Consider the following 21,010-nt stretch of genomic DNA (forward strand, 5'->3'; position numbering starts at 1 on the left):
TGGATTCTGCTAAGGCTTGCTTTATGACCTAAACCAAAAAACCAAACCAAACTCAGTGCCATCGAGTCATTTCCGACTCATAGCGACTCTATTGGACAGAGCAGAACTGCCCCATAGAGTTTCCAAAGAGCACCTGGTGGATTCAAACTGCCGACCCTTTGGTTAGCAACCATATCACTTAAACACTACGCCACCAGGGTTTCCTTTAAGACCTAATGTGTGGTCTATTCTAGAGAAAGCTCCTTGTGCATTAGAAGAGAAACTATACTTGGCTGCTGTTGGTTGGAATGTTCTGTATACATCTATGAGATCAATTTGGTTGATTGTGGAATTTAGATCTTCCATGTCTTTATTGAGCTTCTTTCTGGATGTTCTGTCCTTCACCGAAAGTGGTGTGTTAAAATCTCCTACTATTATTGTGGAGCTGTCTATCTCACTTTTCAATGCTTTTAGAATTTATTTTGTGTATCTTGCAGCTCTGTCACTGGGTGCATAAATATTTAATATGGTTATGTCCTCCTGGTATATTGTTCCTTTAATCATTAAAAGTGTCCTTCCTTATCCATTGTGGTGGATTTAACTTTAAAGTCTATTTTGTCAGAAATTAATATTGTCACTCCTGCTCTTTTTTGGTTGTTGTTTGCTTGATATATTTTTTCCATCCTTTGAGTTTTAGTTTGTTTGTATCCCTAAGCCTAAGATGTGTCTCTTGTAGGCAGCATATAGATGGATCATTTTTTTTATCCATTCTGACACTGTGTCTTTTTATTGGTGCATTTAGTCCATTTACATTCAGTGTAATTATTGATAGGTATGAGTCTAGTGCTGTCATTTTGATGGTTTTTGTGTGTGTGTTGGTGATAGGTTCTCTTTCCCTCTTAATTTTTTGTGCTGAGTTAAAAAAACAAACCAAACCAAACCCATTGCCATCAAGTCAATTCCAACTCATAGCGACCCTATAGGACAGAGTAGAACTACCCCATAGAGTTTCCAAGGAGCACTGGGTTGGTTTGAACTGCTGACCTTTCGGTTAGCAGCTGTAGCACTTAACCACTATACCACTAGGGAGTTTGTCTTTGTTTATTGTCTTTTCCTCTTATTCGTTGTTGTTCATTTTCTGATGAGTCTTCCTTTTTTTTCTTGTGTTTTATTTTGATGAGTAGAATTGTTAGTCTGTTTTGTGTTTACCCTGATATTTATCCCTAATTTTCTAAGTTTAAACATAACTTTTATTTCTTTATATCGCCTTGTCTTCCTCTCCATATGAAAGGTCTATGACAACAGTTCTTAGTCCCTCTTTATTGTTTTAATGTTGTCTTCTTTTACATATTGACATCACTGTTTCTCTGTTTTGAGCATTTTTTAAATCTTGATTCATATATGTGATTTCCATATCTAGGTTAACATCTGGTTGCTCTGTCCTGTGTTCTAGTCTTGGGTCGATGTCTAATATTATTGACAGTCTAACCAGAGAACTCCCTTTAGTATTTCTTGTAGTTTTGGTTTGGTTTTTAAGAATTCCCTAAACTTCTGTTTATCTGGAAATGTCCTATTTTTGCCTTCATATTTGATAGATAGTTTTGCTGGATATATAATTCCTGGCTGGCAATTTTTTCCTCCATTTCTTTGTGTAAGTCATCCCATTGCCTTCTTGCCTGCATGGTTTCTGCTGAGTAGTCTGAGTTTATTCTTATTGACTCTCCTTTGTAGGTGAATTTTCCCTTATCCCTAGCTGCTCTTAAAATTCTTTCTTTATCTTTGGTTTTGGCATGTTTGGTTATAATATGCCTTGGTGACTTTCTTTTGAGATCAACCTTATGTGGAGTGCGATGAGCATCTTGGATAGATATCTTCTTATCTTTCACAATACCATGGAAGTTTTCTGCCAACGAATCTTCAACTATTCTCTCTGTATCTTCTGTCGTCCCTCCCTGTTCTGGTACTTTAATCACTCATAGGTTATTTCTCTTGATAGAGTCCCACATGTTTCTTAGGGTTTCTTCATTTTTTTTAATTCTTTTATCTGATTATTCTTCAAATATATTGGTGCCAAGTGTTTTATCTTCAGTCTCACTAATTCTGCCTTCCACTTCCTCAATTCTGCTCCTGTGACTTTCTATGGGGTTTTCTAATTCTGAAATTTTATTGTTAAGCTTCTGAATTTTTGATTGCTGTCTCTCTATGGATTCTTGCAGCTTATTCAATTTTTCATTACTTTCTTGAATAACCTTTTTAATTTCTTCAACTGCTTTATCTGTGTGTTCCTTGGCTTGTTCTGTGTATTGCCTGATCTCCTTCTTAACCTTGTTCCTGATGTCTTGAAGAGTTCTGTATATTAATCTTTTGTGTTCTGCATCTGGCAATTCCAGAAAGGAACCTTCACCCAGAAGATCCGTTGATTCTTTGTTTTGAGAGCTTGTTGAAGCAATCATGGTCTGCTTCTTTATGTGATTTGATATTAACTGTTGTCTCCGAGCCATCTATAAGTTATTGTAATAGTTCATTTTATGTTTGCTTACTGTATCCTAGCTTCTTGCTTTTTTTGTTTTGATATGACTAAATAGGCTGCTCGAGTGAGCTAGCTTGATTATTTTTGCCTTTGAAGTTCTAACATCCTGTCACCAGATGGCTAGAGATGTTATCAGGTATATGAGCCTAGGAGTCCATTCATTTTTCTTGTTTGGATTCAGCTCAGGTGTCCAGGTATCTGGCCAACAAATTTGTGGTACAGACCATGTCCTACAGTCTTAGAGGGACAGGGGTGATTGATGCAGGTACAGGTATCTGATTGAAGCAGGGCATCATGCTCTGAACAAGGCAAGGGGCTGAAAACTGTCCCCTGAGTGTCTGTGAGGAAAGTGAATCCCCGTGCCCTAGAACACACAAGTGGGTGGGTTCTGCAGATAGACCATGGGCACCAATGCTTTTGGTTGTAAGGACTGGGAGGTACCAGTTATCCTTGGACCCCTCTCAGGGGCTGGGTGACAGGTGGAGCTACCAGTACTTAGGCCCCTGCTGTAGATAGGTGAGGACCCTGTTTAATAAGCAAAACAGTGTCAAACATCAAACACCCATGTCTCCACCACACAGGTGAAATTGTTGCAGTCTGCCAACAAGGGCCTATTCTCCTGAAATAGGCCCACACAGGTCCATGCAAGGGGGAAAGGTATTCAAAGTCCACAGAGAGTTTATGCCTGGACAGGAGCTGCTTCTGTCCTGAGCTGTCCAGCTTAGTTGAGCTGCAGATTATCTTTTCCCCCAGTTGTGAATTTATTCCTTCTCCAAGGCTGGGAGAATAGCTCAGAATGCTCAGCAGGACCTATCTCAGGCCCAGGGAAATCGACAGCTGCTGAAATCAGCTTGGGGCCTAGGGGTGTGGTAAAATATATGCAAGGACTTAGCTTTTGCCAAGAGCGCCATTCTTCTGTGGTTCTAGAGGGCTGAGTAGGCTGTGTGGCTGGCTGTTTCTCTCTGAGGAAACTGTGGCGGGACAGCTCCTGCCAGCCCTCTGCAGTCACTCCCAGGAATGATGGCTGAGGGTTCCCAGTGATTCAGGTCTGGCAACTCCTCTCTGTTTCTGATCCATATCTCCCTCCCCCTGCCACTCCGTCAGTTTTCTAACTTTGCCATTGATGTTCAGGGCTCCTAGCTTATCGTAAATATAATCATTTCACTTGTTTTTCAGGGTTTTTGTTGTTAGAGTGATCACCAGGAGCATCTCAGTACTCGCCATCTTGGCCCAGCCTCCTTTATTGATATTCTTGTTTGCTCAGGTACCATTTTCCTTATTTTCTTTAGTTCTTTGTCCATTTTTACTTTCACTTCTTTGAGGGTATTTAATACTGTTATTCTACAGTCTTCCAATCTGTCCATGTTCTGGGCTTCAGTTCATTTTGTTCTTTTGAATGGGCCTCTCTTTTCTGTTTCTTTGCATGCCTTGTGATTTTTAATTGAAATCAGAACATTCAAATATGATAATATGTTAGCTCTAGAACTCAGATTCTTCATCTCTACCGGAATTTGGAATTTGTTTTTTAAATTGTTGAAGGGTGTAGTAGTCTATTTGGTCAGTGACTGCCTAAACTATTTTTGTAATGTTTGTGCTCCTTGATGTGTGTGGACACCAAAGACTCTGTTTCCCAGCCCTTGTCCACTTAATGTTTCAAAAAAATTTTTTTCCTTGCAGTCTAGAAGAAAGACAAAACGCAGAAAGAAAAAAACACTTTTCCCAGTCTGCAAGTTGTCACTGTGCTGGCTCCCTCTTTAAACACTTAGGCTGACTTGCTCTATGTTTATGAATTAGCTCATAGTAAAACCAGGGGTTCTTCTTAGGTATTTTCTTGTGCAAGAAATTTTCTTTAAGCATGCTTGTAGCCCTCTCAATTACTCTGTATACATAATGCTTCCAAAAGTCCCAATTCCTGGTAGAAACTCTCACTCAAGCTTCTCCTTCAGCCTTTAGGTACTAACTGTATGCTCTGAATGCACCATTCAGCTCCAGGCAGCTAGGGGTGGCCACAGCCTTTAGGTGGCCACAGCCTTTAGGTGTTACCCAATGTTCCCCTCACAGCCCCTTGAGTTCCCAGGCAGGCCAAACCTAGAAGTGTGCCCTGCTTCAGTCCATCAGTCAGTGCCCAGACAGATAAGTACATAAACACACAACATTCTGTTAGCAAAGTCTGGTCTGCTTACTCCAGAGCCAGATATCAGACACTCTGAGTATGAAGTCTGCCACCACTGCCTCTTCAAGATGGCCAAGCCTCTAAGCTGGACTTGTGATAGATGCAAAAAAAAAAAAAAACCCAGTGCCATCAAGTCGATTCTAACGCATAGTGACCCTATAGGACAGAATAGAACTGCCCCATAGAGTTTCCAAGGAGCACCTGGTGAATTCGAACTGCTGACCCTTTGGTTAGCAGCTGTAGCACTTAACCACTATGCCACCAGGGTGATGGATGCAGGCAGTATAAAATGAAACCTTTCTACTGTTTAAAAATAACATTTTTCTTGATTCAGCATTTGCTTAGTTTTTCCAGCCCTCTGAATGCTTTTCAAAATTCTAACAAAGTTGAGCCTACCAATATTCTGTTGTTTTCCTGCTGGCAGACAGAAGTGTGGAACTTATGCTGCCACCTTCCTAGGAGCTCCCTGTTAGCTATCATTTTTGTTGCTGCTTACTTATACTCTTGTGTTTGTAGCGTTCTGAGATTAAATAACCTCCTCTAAGTAACACTAAAAAACAGAATTGTTAGTTGCCATCAAGTCACTATGATTAAAAAAAAAAAGCACTGACTGTACCTTGATTATTATGGTTGAGATTTTAGGGCATAAAATGGGAAAAAAATAGCATTTATATGTTGCTATAAAACTTCAACTCAGTGGAGGAAAAAGGGGAAAAACTAGATTTAGGGCAGTGGAAGAAGACCAGGTCCTTCCCTAATTCATATCATTGCATATGGGTGCATTATAAAGACATTTTTTTCACGTATGTCTTATAAACAAATTTCATCTCCTCTTTCTACAGAAAACTATTATATTTAAGACAGAGAATGAGCATGTATAAGGAATTAGAATGTTCCTCATTGTAAAAGATGCAAACTAACTCAAAATAAAGTCAATAAAAAGGGGGTGGGTTATTGTCTTACATAAATGTAATGAGCTGGTAAGACCAGATCCAAGAATTCAAATAATGTCCATGGAGATATTTTTCTCTATATAACTTTTAAATCTGGGTGGAGATTGGTCCTCTTAAATTGGTGACAATATGCTGGCAAACACCCCAACTCATACACTCTTATCCTAAGAGCTTAACTCAAGAATTAAAATTCTGAGGAAGACTGATTAGATTGCTTGTGTTATATGTCCATCCATGTATTGTGAAGAGTAAGGGAGAAGGAACATGTGTCAGGCCCAATTAAAGAGCTTGGAATAGGGTCTCTACTGAGCAGAGATGTAGTGTTATCTGTAACAAAGGAAAAGAGGCACTCAACACCTTACCTAATAGATGTCCATTATGTGCAGGTACAATGAAAAAACCTTATTTTTCTCCTCGTCTCATTCCTGCTGCAGTTCCTGTAGTCTATTTTTTTTCCTCTCACTTTCTAAAACATTAGTTTTTTATTTATATTTACATCCAAATTGTCTTTCTTATTTCTTTTTGGATATATATGATCAAATTTATTATTCCTATTTTTGGTATATGTGATAATACTTTCTTCATGAAATTATCTTTCTGTATCATAAAAATAACTAGTCTGAACTTTTTCCACTCAGCTGTTAAAAATTATTAGTATTACACAATCAATAATTAAACAGCAACAAAATCCCATTTTCACTTTCTGTGATCACCATTAAAATCAATTTTGTGGTAATGTGCATTGTATTTGAAACCTATTATATACTTTATTTAAAAACTAGTAGTGTATTATTTCTCTATTCTTTTTTTCTGACATAATGACCATAAAATCATTTTTAAATCCAAGTACCTTGGACTTTACAAAAATGCTTTATTTGCTAATGAAATGGCAGCAATCAAATGACAGCTTGTGTAAAAGCAGATATACTAATTCCCTTTTAGGTAGTAAGAAATATGTCCCACAAGTAACACTATTGATAGGATTATGTATTCATTTTATTGTACATACAACCTAACCATGTACAGTAAAAAATAACATAACTTGTTGTCATTGTTAGGTGCCATTGAGTGGGTTCCCATTCACAGCGACCCTATGTACAACAGAATAAAACACTGCCTGGTCCTGCGCCATTCTCCCAATTGTTGTTTTGCTTGAGCCCATTGTTGCAGCCACTGTCAGTTCATCTCATTGAGGGTCTTCCTCTTTTTCACTGACCCTCTACTTTACCAAGCATGTTGTCCTTCTCCAGGGACCGATCCCTCCTGATAACATGTCCAAAGTATGTGAGACATAGTCTCGTCATCCTTGCTTCTAAGGAACATTCTGGTTGTACTTCATCCAAGACAGATTTGTTTGTTCTTTTGGCAGTCCATGGTATATTCAATATTCTTCACCAACACCATAATTCAAAGGTGTCAATTCTTCTTCGGTCTTTGTCTTGGTTATCTATCTAGTGCTGCTATAACATAAATACCACAAATGGATGGCTTTAACAAAGAGAAGTTTATTTTCTCACAGCAAAGTTGGCTAAAAGTCCAAATTCAGAGTGTCAGCTCCAGGGGAAGCCTTTCTCTCTCTGTCAGCTATGGAGGAAGGTCCTTGTCCTCAATCTTCCCACGGTCGAGGAGTTTCTCAGGCAAAGGGACCCTGGGTCCAAAGGATGTGCTCTGCTCCTGGTGCTGCTTTCTTGGTGGTATGAGGTCCCCAACTCTCTGCTTGCTTCCCTTTCCTTTTATCTCTTGAGAGATAAAAAGGTGGAGCAGGCCACACCCCAGGGAAACTCCCTTTACATTGGATCAGGGAGGTGACCTGAGTAACGGTGGTATTACAATCCCACCCTAATTCTATTTAGCATAAAATTACAGTCATGAAATGGAGGACAACCACACAATACTGGGAATCATGGCCTAACCAAGTTGACACATATTTTGGGAGGGACACAATTCAATCCATGACAGTCTTCCTTATTTATTGTCCAGCTTTCATGTGCGTATGAGATGATTGAAAACAATATAACTTAGTTTCAGTAAGTTAGTGTCGCGAGTTGCACTTTTCTACTGTATTTGCTAAATAACGGAATTGTTATTTCCTCAAAGAGGAAGTGTTGTCATGTCTATTTAGTCAATTTGGTTTGGTGATGCTCAATGACATGGAATACACATTTGGGATTTAGAGCATTTTCGAAAATCCACATTATGATATGGCCTGCTTTACAAGGTTTGGTGCATAAACATTTCATGTAAAATTACTATAAATAATTTTGGATTAAAAACATTTAATACTAGTAATAGAATAGAAATACACTGGAATGAATAAAATAGAATTAACAACAGGATCAACATGCTGTCTGAATGATCATCTCTTAATGCAACATAGCATCAACATGCACCTTTCTAAATTTACTAACAACATAGCTCAACACCAGCACATGTGCTTAGTACCTATACGACATTATGATATTATGGATACAAATTCTAACACATTTTACCTATTGTTTTTCATCCTCATAACATTTCTTACAAGCCTGTTATCTGAGAAACACACATTTCCATTTGAAAGATTAATAGATTTTGGTTTGTTAGTGTGAAGAGCTAGTAAATTAAATATATACATGACATGGACTTCTAGAGAGCTGAAGACAACAACAGCTATTATAGCCATAGAGAACTACAAAAAGGGAAAACTAAAAAATAAATTTACACACACAAAAAAAATGCCTCAGCAGAATGGGAAGACTAGAATACCAAAACTTAAAAATTACTGTAAATAAAATGAGAAATTCATGAAATTCCAACCTACTATCTCTCTCAGTTCTTCCCCCTTCATCTTTTGCAAGTCTTTATGGCAAGCAAAGACAGATCAAGAAAAACTATAGAAAAGAGAGAAGGAAAAAAGCAACCAGCCTTAGGCTGATATAAAGCCAGTGCCAGAAAGATTAAGTACACCCTAATTCTGAAAATTTTAAAAGCAAGTATCTGGACAGAAGAGAGCAAAAACTATAAGAAAAGAACATGCGGCTATCCTCCTGGTGACGTAGCTGGAAAAAGCACTGTTCCCAATATTATAATGGAAGAAAAAGGAGGAACAGCAACAGTTTTCTTAAGCCTGCCAGAGTTCTGAGGTCACAGCGCAACCAACTGGCCCCAAGTCTAAGGTAAGACAGGAAAAATGAGACATAAGCAAGGCTAACTTCGGCCAAATGCAGATGGACACCAATAAAAGTTCAGTTAGAATGACTGCAATATTCTTACGAAAAATAACCTTTAATCTAATCATTAGAAAACAACAGACACACCCAAGTTGAGGGAAATTATACAACATAAATTACCAGTACTCTTCAAAAGTGTCCAATTATTAAAGATAAAGACCGAGGAACTTGCCAGTGTGCCTGACCCAAGCCATGGTATTTTCAATTAACTCATATACATGTGAAAGCTGGACAACGAATAAGGAAAATGGAAGAAGAATTGATGCCTTTGAATTACGGTGTTAGTGAAGAATATTGAATATACCATGGACTGCCAGAAGAATGAACAAATCTGTCTTAAAAGAAGTACAGCCAGAATGCTCCTTAGAAGTGAGGATGGTGAGACGTCTTCTCATGTGCTTTGAACACGTTATCGAGAGGGATCAGTCCCTGGAGAAGCACATCCTGCCTGGTAAAGTAGAGGGTCAGTGAAAATTAGAAGACCCTCCAAGAGATGGACTGACACAGTGGCTAAAACGATGGACTCAAGCATAGCAATGGGCAGTGTTTCCTTCTGTTGTACATAGGGTCACTATGAGTTGGAACTGACTCAAGGGCACTTAATAGTAACAACAAACAGACTAATGCACTATGGCATCTTGGATTTGATCTTGGATCAGAAGAAAGGACTTTAGTGGGAAAAATTAGAAAAATTCACACGAGGTCCCTAGATTAATTACATTTAATTGCCTGGATTTGATAATGGTTCTATTGTTACGTAAGTCATAAATATTAGGGAAAACTAGACAAGGGGTATACGGGAAGCCTTTCTATTCTGTAAGTCTAAAATTAGTTCATGATAATAATTTAAAACATCTGAATATAGTATTTAAATTATTTTAATAATATACTTAAGCATTTTAAATCAGAAATATTTCATAAAGTTTATTTCCAGAACTGGAAAATGAATCAAATAAAATTTGTAGTAATAAGCATTTACTACTCATTTTTGTATATTTTTTATACTCCTCAGTGGACTTGTAGCTAACATCAATCCTGTAGAGAAAACATCAGCTCCATGTTACAGATGAGAAACAAATGTTCAATGAGGTGACGCAAGTGTCTTGTCCAAGGGCAAATAACCATTTTGTAACAGAGCTGTATCTTAGTTCACTGTTCTTTCAATGATACCATGCTGCCTCCAAGTGCCTACTATGTTCAAGATATTACAGGTTCTCTGGGGTCACATAATTGATATTTCATTAAAATTAAACTAAAGTGTACAGAAGTTTTAAAAAAGCATTATCTTAAACCAAAAGGCTTAGCTAGTTTGTTGACAACATTAGACATGGATCAAAGTTGTGATATCGGATGGTAAGGATCCAGTCAATAGAGCAGGCATCTTCGATGAGGACCACAGAAATAGAGTACTCACTTTTCTATTGTGTTTTTGTCTCAAGTTCCTCAGATTTTAGATAGAATATGTTTGATTGTCAGAAACACTAAGTCATTCTGATACTTTTCTGAGCATCCATGTTGCTTTTCTTTTAGATAATACAGCATCAATGGTTGAGAGAAAACCAATTTGCTCTGTCAGAATTTACTTATTGTGTGCTGTGGGTGTTTCTCCATTTGACAGATTTATGCCTCATATTAAAACTAAAAGCAATGCCATTGCCAATTGAGGTACTTATCTTTGACATTTACTGTCACTCTTCTCACAGCTGAAAGGACAACAACAGCTTAATTTTTCTATTTTTTTTTTGATGTGTAATTACTAAATGACTGCTGAAGCTTGCTCCCTAAAGATGTTGCCCATCACTATGTTAATCATCAGAGTGGTAGGCGTAGACATAGGGCTGGTAGAACTACTTTTTGTAAAACATATACTCTCTTGTTCAAAGGGATGAAAGAAGAAAGGTGATTATTGAGTTTTTTTGTTTTTTTTTTGGTGAAGTTTTCACTAGAGAAGGTGGCCACTTTGACAAGGCATGCAAAGCCACCTTTTAATCACTTCAGAATTACAGCATGGAAAGTGTCAGGGAAAACTGCTCCTCATCATGCTTTTGAATTGTTCAAGGTCTTTCTTGAAAGTGCTTCATTTTAACCACAGGAGCTTAGTTCATGAATTGTTAGGGTCAAATAAAGTCAGTGAATAGTAGCTTTGTTTTTAGAGATGCATATCTTCTAGGAAATGCAATAAAAAAATTCAATTCCGATTAACTAATTATCCTTTCTTGAAAGTTTTGCAAGTCTTGATCATATCAAGGAGATTGATCATTTCCTCTAGTGCCTTCACTCATTCAACAGTATTGATTCTTCCAATAATAATTTACTGAGAACTTTTCATATGCCATGCACTGTTCTAGGCACTAGGATAAGGCAGCGAATCAGATAGTCAAAGTAACTGCTATCAGAAGCTTACATACCTGTCGGAAAATAATAGCTAATATTCTCAGTACTTGTTCTAAATTGAATTGTGTCTCCAAAAAGATATGTTGACATTCGAACCCTTGGTATCTGCACCTGCGGCTTTGTTTGGAGCCAGGGTCTTCGGAGATGTTACTATTTAACATGAGCTCATACTGGAGATGGATTGACAGAGTGGCTGCAACAATAGGCTCAAGCATAACAATGATTGCGAGGATGGCACAGGACTAAGCAGTGTTTTGTTCTGTTGTACATAGGGTCACTATGAGTTCGAACTGACACGATGGCACCTAACAACAACAACAACATACTGGAAAAGGGTGGACCCTGTTCCAGTACGATTGGTGTCCTTGTAAAAAGAGGAGAAAAGACACAAAGACAGAGATACAGAGGGAAGGCAGCCATGTGAAAATGAGGCAGATTGGAGTTATGCTGCCAAAAGCCAAGGAACACCAAGGATACCTGGCTGACAGCAGAAGCTAGGAGTGAGGCATGCATTTTACCCTAACCCCAACCTTCAGAGCCCTCAGAAGGAATCAATACCTTGACATCCTGATTTTGGATTCATAGCCTCCACAACTGTGAGACAACAAATTTTTGTTCTTATAAGCCATCCGGTTTGTAGTACTTTTTATTGCAGGTCTAGGAAACTAGTACAGTGCTTTACATATATTTACTCATTTAATTCTCAAAGCAACTCTATAAGATTATTACTTCTTTAGGGACAATCTTAATGACATTAGCTTAATTAATGATTACATAAAATAAAATATGATTAAGTGGCCTACATACTTATTCCAATTTCCTTCACAGTTGGGGAAATCCCTTCTTTCCAGTATTATCATATATAGTATTATGTTGTAATATAATATTTTGCTAATTTTGTAGCATTGAGTTTTAGTATTAAAATTCTGACTTATGAAAATGTTTTTATATGATTATTTGCACAACTAGAGTATTTTTCTAAATTTTATAGTACTTTTATATTTTTTATGGAATTATTTACAGTATAACTCACACATATAAATGTGTTTAAAATAAATGATTTCATATCAATACTAATAGATGTTACCTTTGGTTCATTTATGTTTCTATATACTACTGTTCCTTTTTTCACCACTTTTAAAATAAAACGATTACAATGGAAATGTTACCAAGTTATTACAAAAAGGAAAAATCAAATGAAAGTCTCTTTATATGAAATTTAACCCTTGCCTTGTAAAATTTAATAACTGTAAGGTTGATGATGCAGGCCGTATATCAGATGCTGGCTATAGAAATGGCTGGATATTATCACAGGTAGGCACATTAGTACCTAAAAATGAGTACAACTTGATCTAGATAGAATTTCATGTTGAAAGCCATAACTTATGACATATTAGATTTGATAAAGCATATGAGAAAAAGAAAAAGCGACAACTGTGATAAACCCTATAAAGAACTTTTTGAATGAAGGGGATCTCTGAACGTTGTTATTTTTCAAAATTGAGATATAATTTACATATCACAAAATTTACATTTTAAAGTATACAAATCAATATGTTTTACTATGTTCGGTAGGTTGTGCAACCATCATCACTATCAAATTTTAGAATATTTTTAGTACCCCCAGAAGAAACCCCATACCTAGTAAATGGATACTTCTTATTCCCTCATCATTACAGGCCCTGCAACCACTAATCTATTTTCTGACTCTATGGATTTGCCTATTCTTGAAATTTCATATAAATGGAGTCATATAATGAAGTCAGGCCTTTTGTACCTTTCATTTAACATTTTGTTTTGAAGGTTCATCTATGTTGGAGCATGTATCTGTACTTCATTCTTTTTATGGATGAATAATATTTCATTGTATGGGTATACCAAATTTTTTTATTCATTCATCAGTTGATGGACATTTGGTTTGTTTCCACATCATAGCTACTATAAATCACGCTGCTACGAACATTCGTCCACAAGTTTTTGTGAAGACATGTTTTCCTAAGAGTAGAACTGATACATAATATAGTAACTCTATGTTGAACATTTTGAGGAACTGCCAGAGTGTTTTCACAGGGAATGCAGCATTCTACATTTCTGCAAGTGATGCGTGAGAGTTCCAATTTCTCCATATTCTTGCCAACACTTGTTATTGTGCAATTTCTTGGTTATAGCCACACTTGTGAAGTGATAACTCATTGTAGGTTAAAGTTGCATTTCCTTAATGACTAATTATGTTGAGCATCTTTCCATGTGCTTATTGGCCATTGCTATACCTTTATTGGAGAACGCCTATTCAAACTCTTTGCCCTTTTAATGTTGGTTTGTCTTGTTTATTGTTGCATTATAAGGGTTCTTTATATTTTCTAAATAATGGATCCTTATCAGATGTATGATTTGCAAATCGTTTCTCCCATTCTGCAGGTTTACTTTTTAATTACTTGATAGTGTACTTTGAGTGGCAAATACACGGAGGCCAAAATATTATTAGTTGTTACCAGAGGTGGAAAGGAGAGGAAAAGGTGGAGTCATTGCTTAGGAAGCACTGAGTATCTGTTAATGGTGATGAAATGGTTTGGAAAATAATAATGGTGATGATTGCACAACATGATGAATGGAATCAATGTCACTGAATTGTATATGTAGAAATTGTTGAATTGGCAAATATTACATATTTACCACAATTTTTTTAAAAAGTGCCAAAAAATTCACATTAACACTTCACCAAACAAAATATGAAATGACACGACAGCACATGAAAGAATGTTCAACATCATTAGATATCGGTGAATGCAAATTAAAATCACAGTAAGAAACCCTATACACCAATTTAAATGGCTGAAGTTGAAATGATATAGAACAACTTTAACTATCGTAAGTTGCTGTTGGGATTGGAAAATAGCACAGACACTTTGAAAAAAGTTTGGTAATTTCCTATAAAGTTAAATATACACTTACCACGCCAGTCAACAATTCCCTTCAGGTATTTACCTAAGAAAAATGAAAACATGGGTCCACATAAAGACTTTCACTTGAATGTTAATATTAGCTGCACTCATAATAGCTGAAACTTAAGCACAACCCAAATGTCCATCAACTAACTTGTAAATGGATAAATACATTTTGATGTATCTATAAATGGAATGCTGTGGTGAAAATGAATTCCTTTATTTGAATCTTTTGTCCTTGGTTTTTCGGAAAATAATCTTAGGATTTTTTTCTAAGTAATTGACTACTCCCGATGGTTTCTATAAGTCAGGACTGACTAGACACTGAGGGTATGGTATGAGGGTTTGTTACTTTTACCCTTGATTGTTAGAAAAAACTCAGGGGATTTCCCAAGTAATTGACTACCCCTGATTTGTTGGGCACCAGTCTGGCTAGGAATCTTACCTGGTAACTGACAAGGAGCACCTGGAGTGGCTAATAAAAGCCCTGGAATGTGAAGGTTCAGGTGCTTCTTGGTTGATGACAGCCAGGAGGGATATCACATCCCATGGCACATGGAAGCCCTGTGCTGAAAATCCTGCCAGACTTCATTGTCAGCTGGTTGAGGGTTGCACACTTTGAGAGCTGTGCCAGCCTAGAAAAGGCGCTGAGAAGTGGCGATGGTCAAGAAGTGGTGACAGCAGAGAGCAGCAATGCCTGCCAACAATGATTAGAACCAAGAGTTATTGTGTAGCATTTCCTGCTTAAAGAGCTTCATGGCTGATGAAGGGAGTGATGGGCTGTCTGCTTTAGAGAGCCTTCGAGATCATGCCCGTGTACCTCTTCCTAATGCTGGTCGGAAGTTGTATTCTGTTATTCCTGATTGTTTTCTGTTACTTCTGATTGTATCCTGTTATTTCTGAGTTTTATCCCTTTATTCTAACAAACTACATAACTGTGAGCATAGTTTGTGAGCTCCGTGGAACCTTACAGCAAATTATCAAACCCAAAAGAGAAAAAGAGTGCTGTTGAAACAGCAGTTGTCAATGATAATGGAGAATTTGGAAAGCAGGGATATACTTGACTTCACCTCATAGGAACTAGGTATATGCTGATTCTCATTCACTGAGTAATTTTTCAAATACTATTTGACAGTAAAAAGGAACAAACTTTGATACAAATGACAACATGACTGAATCTTAAAAACATTATGTTAAACTGAAGAACATATCCAACTATTTATAGTGAGATTCCATTTATACGAAATTCTAGAAACAGGAAAATTATAGTACCAGAAGACAGGTTAGTAGTTGCCAAGAGTCAGGGGTAGGGAGAAGGGATAATTGGAAAGGCACGTGAAGTAGTTTTTTTGGATAATGCAAACATTTTACATAATGATTTTGATGATGAGTATATGACTATATATCTCTTTCTCTATATCTATATATAAATCTACCATCTGTCTGTCAGTTTGTTGAACTATGATGGCTTATGTGTTGCTCTCATGCTAAAAGCTATGCCACCAGTATTTAGAATACTGGTAGGGTCATCCATGGTGGATAGGTTTCAAGGGCACTTTCAGACAAAGGCAGATGAGGAAGAGGCATCTGGAGATCTACTCCCAGAAATTAGCCAATGAAAATGTTACGAATAATACCAGAACACTGTCAGATATAGTGCTGGAAGATGAACCCTTCAGGCTGAAAAGCACTAAACATATGACTGAGGAAGAGCTGCCTCTTCAGAGTCAATCTTAATGACAGTGATGGAGTAAAGCCTTTGGGACATTTGTTTCCTGATGTGGCATGACTCAAAATAAGGAGTAAAACTACAAACCTCCATTAGTAATCAAAACATGGAATGTAAGAAGTATGAATGGTGAAAAATGAAATAAAACACTAAAAGATTGGTAACTCAGGCATTAACAAGCTGAAATGAACTGGCAATAACCATTTGAAATCCAACAATCATGTGGACTACTTTGCCAGGAACAACAAACTGAAGAGTAACAATGTTGCATTCATCCGCCAAAAAAAAAAAAAAAAAAATCAAGATCTACCCTGAAATACAATGCCATCAGTTATAGGTTAATATCCATATGCCTACAAGGAAGACCAGTTAAATACGACCATCATTCAAATTTATGAACAAACCAAAAAGCCAAATGTGAAGAAATTGAAGATTTTTATGAACTGAACTGCTGCAGTCTGAAACTGATCAAACATACAATCAAGATGCATTGATAATTACTGCTGGTTTATATCCAAAAGTAGGAAAAAAAGGAAGAAGGATCAACAGTTGGAAAATACTGCTATGGTGATAGAAATGATGCTGGAGATCCTGTTATAGAATTCTGCAAGACAAATGATTTATTCATTGGAAAACAATTTTTTTTTCAAAAACATAATCAACCTGGACTTTGCTGGTGGCATTACACAGGAATCAAATCAACTACATCTGTGGAAAGAGACAATGTAGAATCATAAATTTATAAGTCAAGACAAAGTCAGGGGCTGACTGCTTAACAGACCATCAATTGCTTACATGCAATTCAAACTGAATCAGAAGAAAATCAAAGCAAGTCTACAGGGCCAAAGTATGACATTGAATACATACTGCCCAAATTTAGAGAACATCTCAAGAACAGATTTGATGCACTGAACACTAATGACTGAAAACCAGAAGGGTTGTCAGATGACATTAAGTACATTACACAAAAAGAAAGTAAAAGGAAATTAAAAAGACAGAAGAAGGAAAAACCAAATGGATGCCAGAAAAGACTCTGAAATTGCTCTTAAGGACAGAGTGGCTAAAGTGAAAAGAAGAAATGATTAAGTAAAAAGATGAACAGAAAATTTCAAAGGGCAGCTTGAGAAAAGGAGGTAAAGTATTAAAATGAAATGTACAAACCCCCATTCATTGCTGGTGGGAATGTAAAATGGTACAGCCACTGGAAAACAGATTGGCAGTTACTCGAAAAAAGTTGAACATGGAACTGCCATATGACCCAGCAACTACAATCCTAGGGATATACCCAGAAGAAATGAAAGCATGAATGCAAACAGAAACCTGTATACCAGAGTTCATTGCAACACTTTTCACAACACCCAAAAGGTGCAAACAACTGAAATGTCCATCAACAGATGAATGGATAAACAAAATGTGGTATATACATACGATGGAAGATTATTCAGCCATAAAGAGAAATGAAGTTTTGACGTATGACAAGAACCTTGAAAACATTATGTTGAGTGAAATAAGTCAGTCTCAAAAGGACAAATACTGTATGATCTCACTTATATGAAATAAGCAAATATACACAAACCCAAAATTAATAGTGGTTACCAGAGTGGGAGGAAAAGGAGTTTTAGCTTAAGGGGCTGTGAATTTATGTTAATGGTGGTGAAAAAAATTGGAAAAGGATAGTGAGAATGATTGCATAATCACCACAATAAATAAATGATTGATAGAAAAATGAATAAATGAGTGAATGAATGAATGTGCAAAGATCTGGAGTTAGAATACCAAAGGGAAAGAGCACAGCCAGCATTTTGCAAGCTGAAAGAACTGAAGAGAAAATGGAAACCTTGAGTTCCTATATTAAATGATTCTATGGGCATAAAATTGAATGGTGCAGGGAGCATCAAAGGAAGATGGAAAGAATACAGAGTCACTATATCATAATGAATTTGCTGATGTTCAACCATCTCAGCAGGTGTATACGACCAAGAATTGTTGGTACTAAAGGAAGAAGTTCAAGCATTACTGAAGGTACTGATGAAAAACCAGGCTCCAGGAACTGATGGAATACCAATAGAGATGCTTCAACAAACAGATGCAACACTGCAAGTGCTTACTTGTTTATGTCGAGGAATTTGGAAGACAGCTACCTAGTCAACCAACTGGAAGAGATCTATATTCATGGCCATTCCAAAGAAAGATGATCAAACGGAATGTGGAAATTACTGAACAATATCATTAATATCACATGCCAGTAAAATTTTGCTAATCATTGAAAAACAGCTGCAGCAATACATTGACAGGGAATTACCAGAAGTCCAAGCCGGATTCAGAGCAGGACATGTAATGACAGCTAATACCATTGATGTCAGATGGATTTTGGCCGAAAGCAGAGAATACCAGAAATATGGTTACCTGTGTTTTATTGACTATGCAAATGCGTTTGATTGTGTGGATCATTACAAATTATAAAGAATGGAAATTCCATAACTCTTAATTGTGCCCATGCAGAGCCTGTACGTGGGTCAAGAGGCAGTAGTTTGAATAGAACAAGGGGATACTGAGTGGTTGAAAATCTGGAAAGGTGTGTGGCAGGGTTGTATCTTTTCACTTTACATATTCAATCTGTATGCTCAAAAAATAATCCAAGAAGCTGGACTATATGAAGAAGAATGTGGTATCAGGATTACAGGAAGATTAACTAATAACCTGTGATATGTAGATGACTCACCTTACTGGCCAAAAATTAAGGCAATTTGAAGCACTTACTGATGAAAGCCAAAGACCACAGCCCTCAGTATGAATTACAACTCAAAATAAAAAAATAACAAAAATCCTCACAACTGCACCAGTAAGCGACATCATGATAAATGGAGAAAAGACTGACGTTGTGAAGGATTTTATTTTACTTGAATCCACAGTCAATGCCCATGGAAGCAGCAGTCAAGAAATCAAAGAACGTATTGCATTGGGAAAATATGTTCCAAAAGACCTATTTAAAGTATTAAAAAGTGATTGATTCACTAACTAGGTAGTAGACAAGTGTCAACTTCACTGAAGGGAAGGACAACACACAGTATAGGGGAAATGAGCACAACTGGATGAAAGCAAAAGCATAGACATTTCCTAGACATATCCAAACACTTTGAGGGACCAAGTAGCTGGGGCTGGGGGCTGGGGACCATATTCTCAAGAGACATCTGGGTCCATTGGTATAACAGGGTTCCTAAAGAAAATGTCTACATCCCACTTTGGTGAGTAGCATCCAGGGTCTTAAAAGCTTGCAAGTAGCCATCAAAATACATCTATTTGTCCCTTCCCACCCAGAGTAAAAGAGAATGAAGAAAATCAAAGACACAAGGAAAATATTAGTCCAAATGACTAAAGGACAACATGAACCTCCACCAGCCTGAGACCAGAAGAGCCTGATAGTGTCTGGCTAACACAACAACTGCTCTGAGAGGAATCACAATATAGAGTCACTGACAGAACAGGATAAGAATGTAGAACACAATTCAAAATTCACCAAAAAAGACTGGAGGAACTCCCAAAACTATGGCCCCCAGACACTCTGCTAACCCAGAACTGAGACCAGTCCAGAAGCCCACTTTTCAGATAAAGATTAGATAGGCCTATAAAACAAAAGATAACACAGTTGAGAAATTTGCTTCTTAGTTCCTTCAAATATATGAGACTAAATGAGAAACTCCTGTCCAAAAGCAAGACGAGAAGGCAGGAAGGGCCAGGAACTGGTCAAATAGGCACAGGGAACCCGGGGTGGAAAAAGGGAGCATGCTGTCAAATTGTGGGGATTGCAACCAATGTCACAAAACAATATGCATATAAATTTTTGAATGGGAAATTAACTTGAGCTGTAAACTTTCACCCAAAGCACAATAAAAATAAATAAAGTGTTAAAAAACAAAGAGGTCACTTTGATAACTAACTTGTACCTGACCCAAGCCATGGTTTTTTAGTTGCTTCATATGCATTTGAAAGCTGGACAATGAAAAAGGAAGGTCAGAGAAGAACTGAAGCATTATAATTTTGGTGTTGGCAAAGAATATTAAATATTCTGTGGACTGCCAGAAGAACTAACAAATTCATCTTGGAGGAAATACAGCCAGACACTTAGAAGCAAAGATGGCAAGACTTCATTATGCTCACTTTGGGCATGTCATCAGGAAAGACCAATTGCTAGAATAGAACATCATCTTTGTTGAAGGAGAGGATCAGTGAAACAAAGGAAACCCTCCACAGTTTAGACTGGAACAACAGCTGCAACATAACCAATGTTTCCTTCTCTTAGACCAAAGTTAACTTGTCTACTATTTAGTTAGTGACTTCCCTTCCCCTTCTCTCTGTTTTTTTCTTCTGTGTGTAAACCTTTTCTTGGGTTATAATCGTGGTCTTGTACAATATTTGTTCTTTTGTGATTGATATTTTCACTTAGCACAATGCCCTCTAGATTCACCCATGTGAAGTGTCCTGCAGATTCATCATTGTTCTTTATCGTTGCATAGTATTCCATTGTGTGTATGTACCATAATTTGTTCATTCTTTTGTTGATGGACACTTAGGTTGCTTCCATCTTTTTCTATTGTGAATCATGCTGCAATGAACATGGGTGTGCATATGTCTACTTGTGTGATAGCATTTATTTCTCTAGGATATATTCCTAGTAGTGGGATTGCTCGATCATATGGTATTTCTTTGTAGCTTTTTAATGGAAGGGTCATATCATTTTCCATTGTGGTTGTACCATTTTACAGTCCCACCAGCAATGCATAAAAGTTCTAATCTCCTCACAACCTCTCCAACATTTGTTTTCTTTCTTCTTCTTCTTTTTTTTTTTATTAATGCTAGTAATGTTGGGGTGCAATGGTATCTCATGGTACTTTTGATTTGCATTACTCTAATGGCTAATAATTCTGAGCATATCCTCATGTGTCTGTTACCTGCCTGAATGTCTTCCTTGGTGATCCATACGATTTTCTTCGATATAATCTCTACAGAAGAAAATCACCAGGCCTTTCTTCTGCAGCACTGGTAGGTGGATTCAAACCACCAATGAGTGCAAACCATTTCCACCATCTAAAGACGTATGGAT

Source organism: Loxodonta africana, chromosome X (genome assembly GCF_030014295.1).
Source record: "Loxodonta africana isolate mLoxAfr1 chromosome X, mLoxAfr1.hap2, whole genome shotgun sequence".
Taxonomy (NCBI): domain Eukaryota; kingdom Metazoa; phylum Chordata; class Mammalia; order Proboscidea; family Elephantidae; genus Loxodonta; species Loxodonta africana.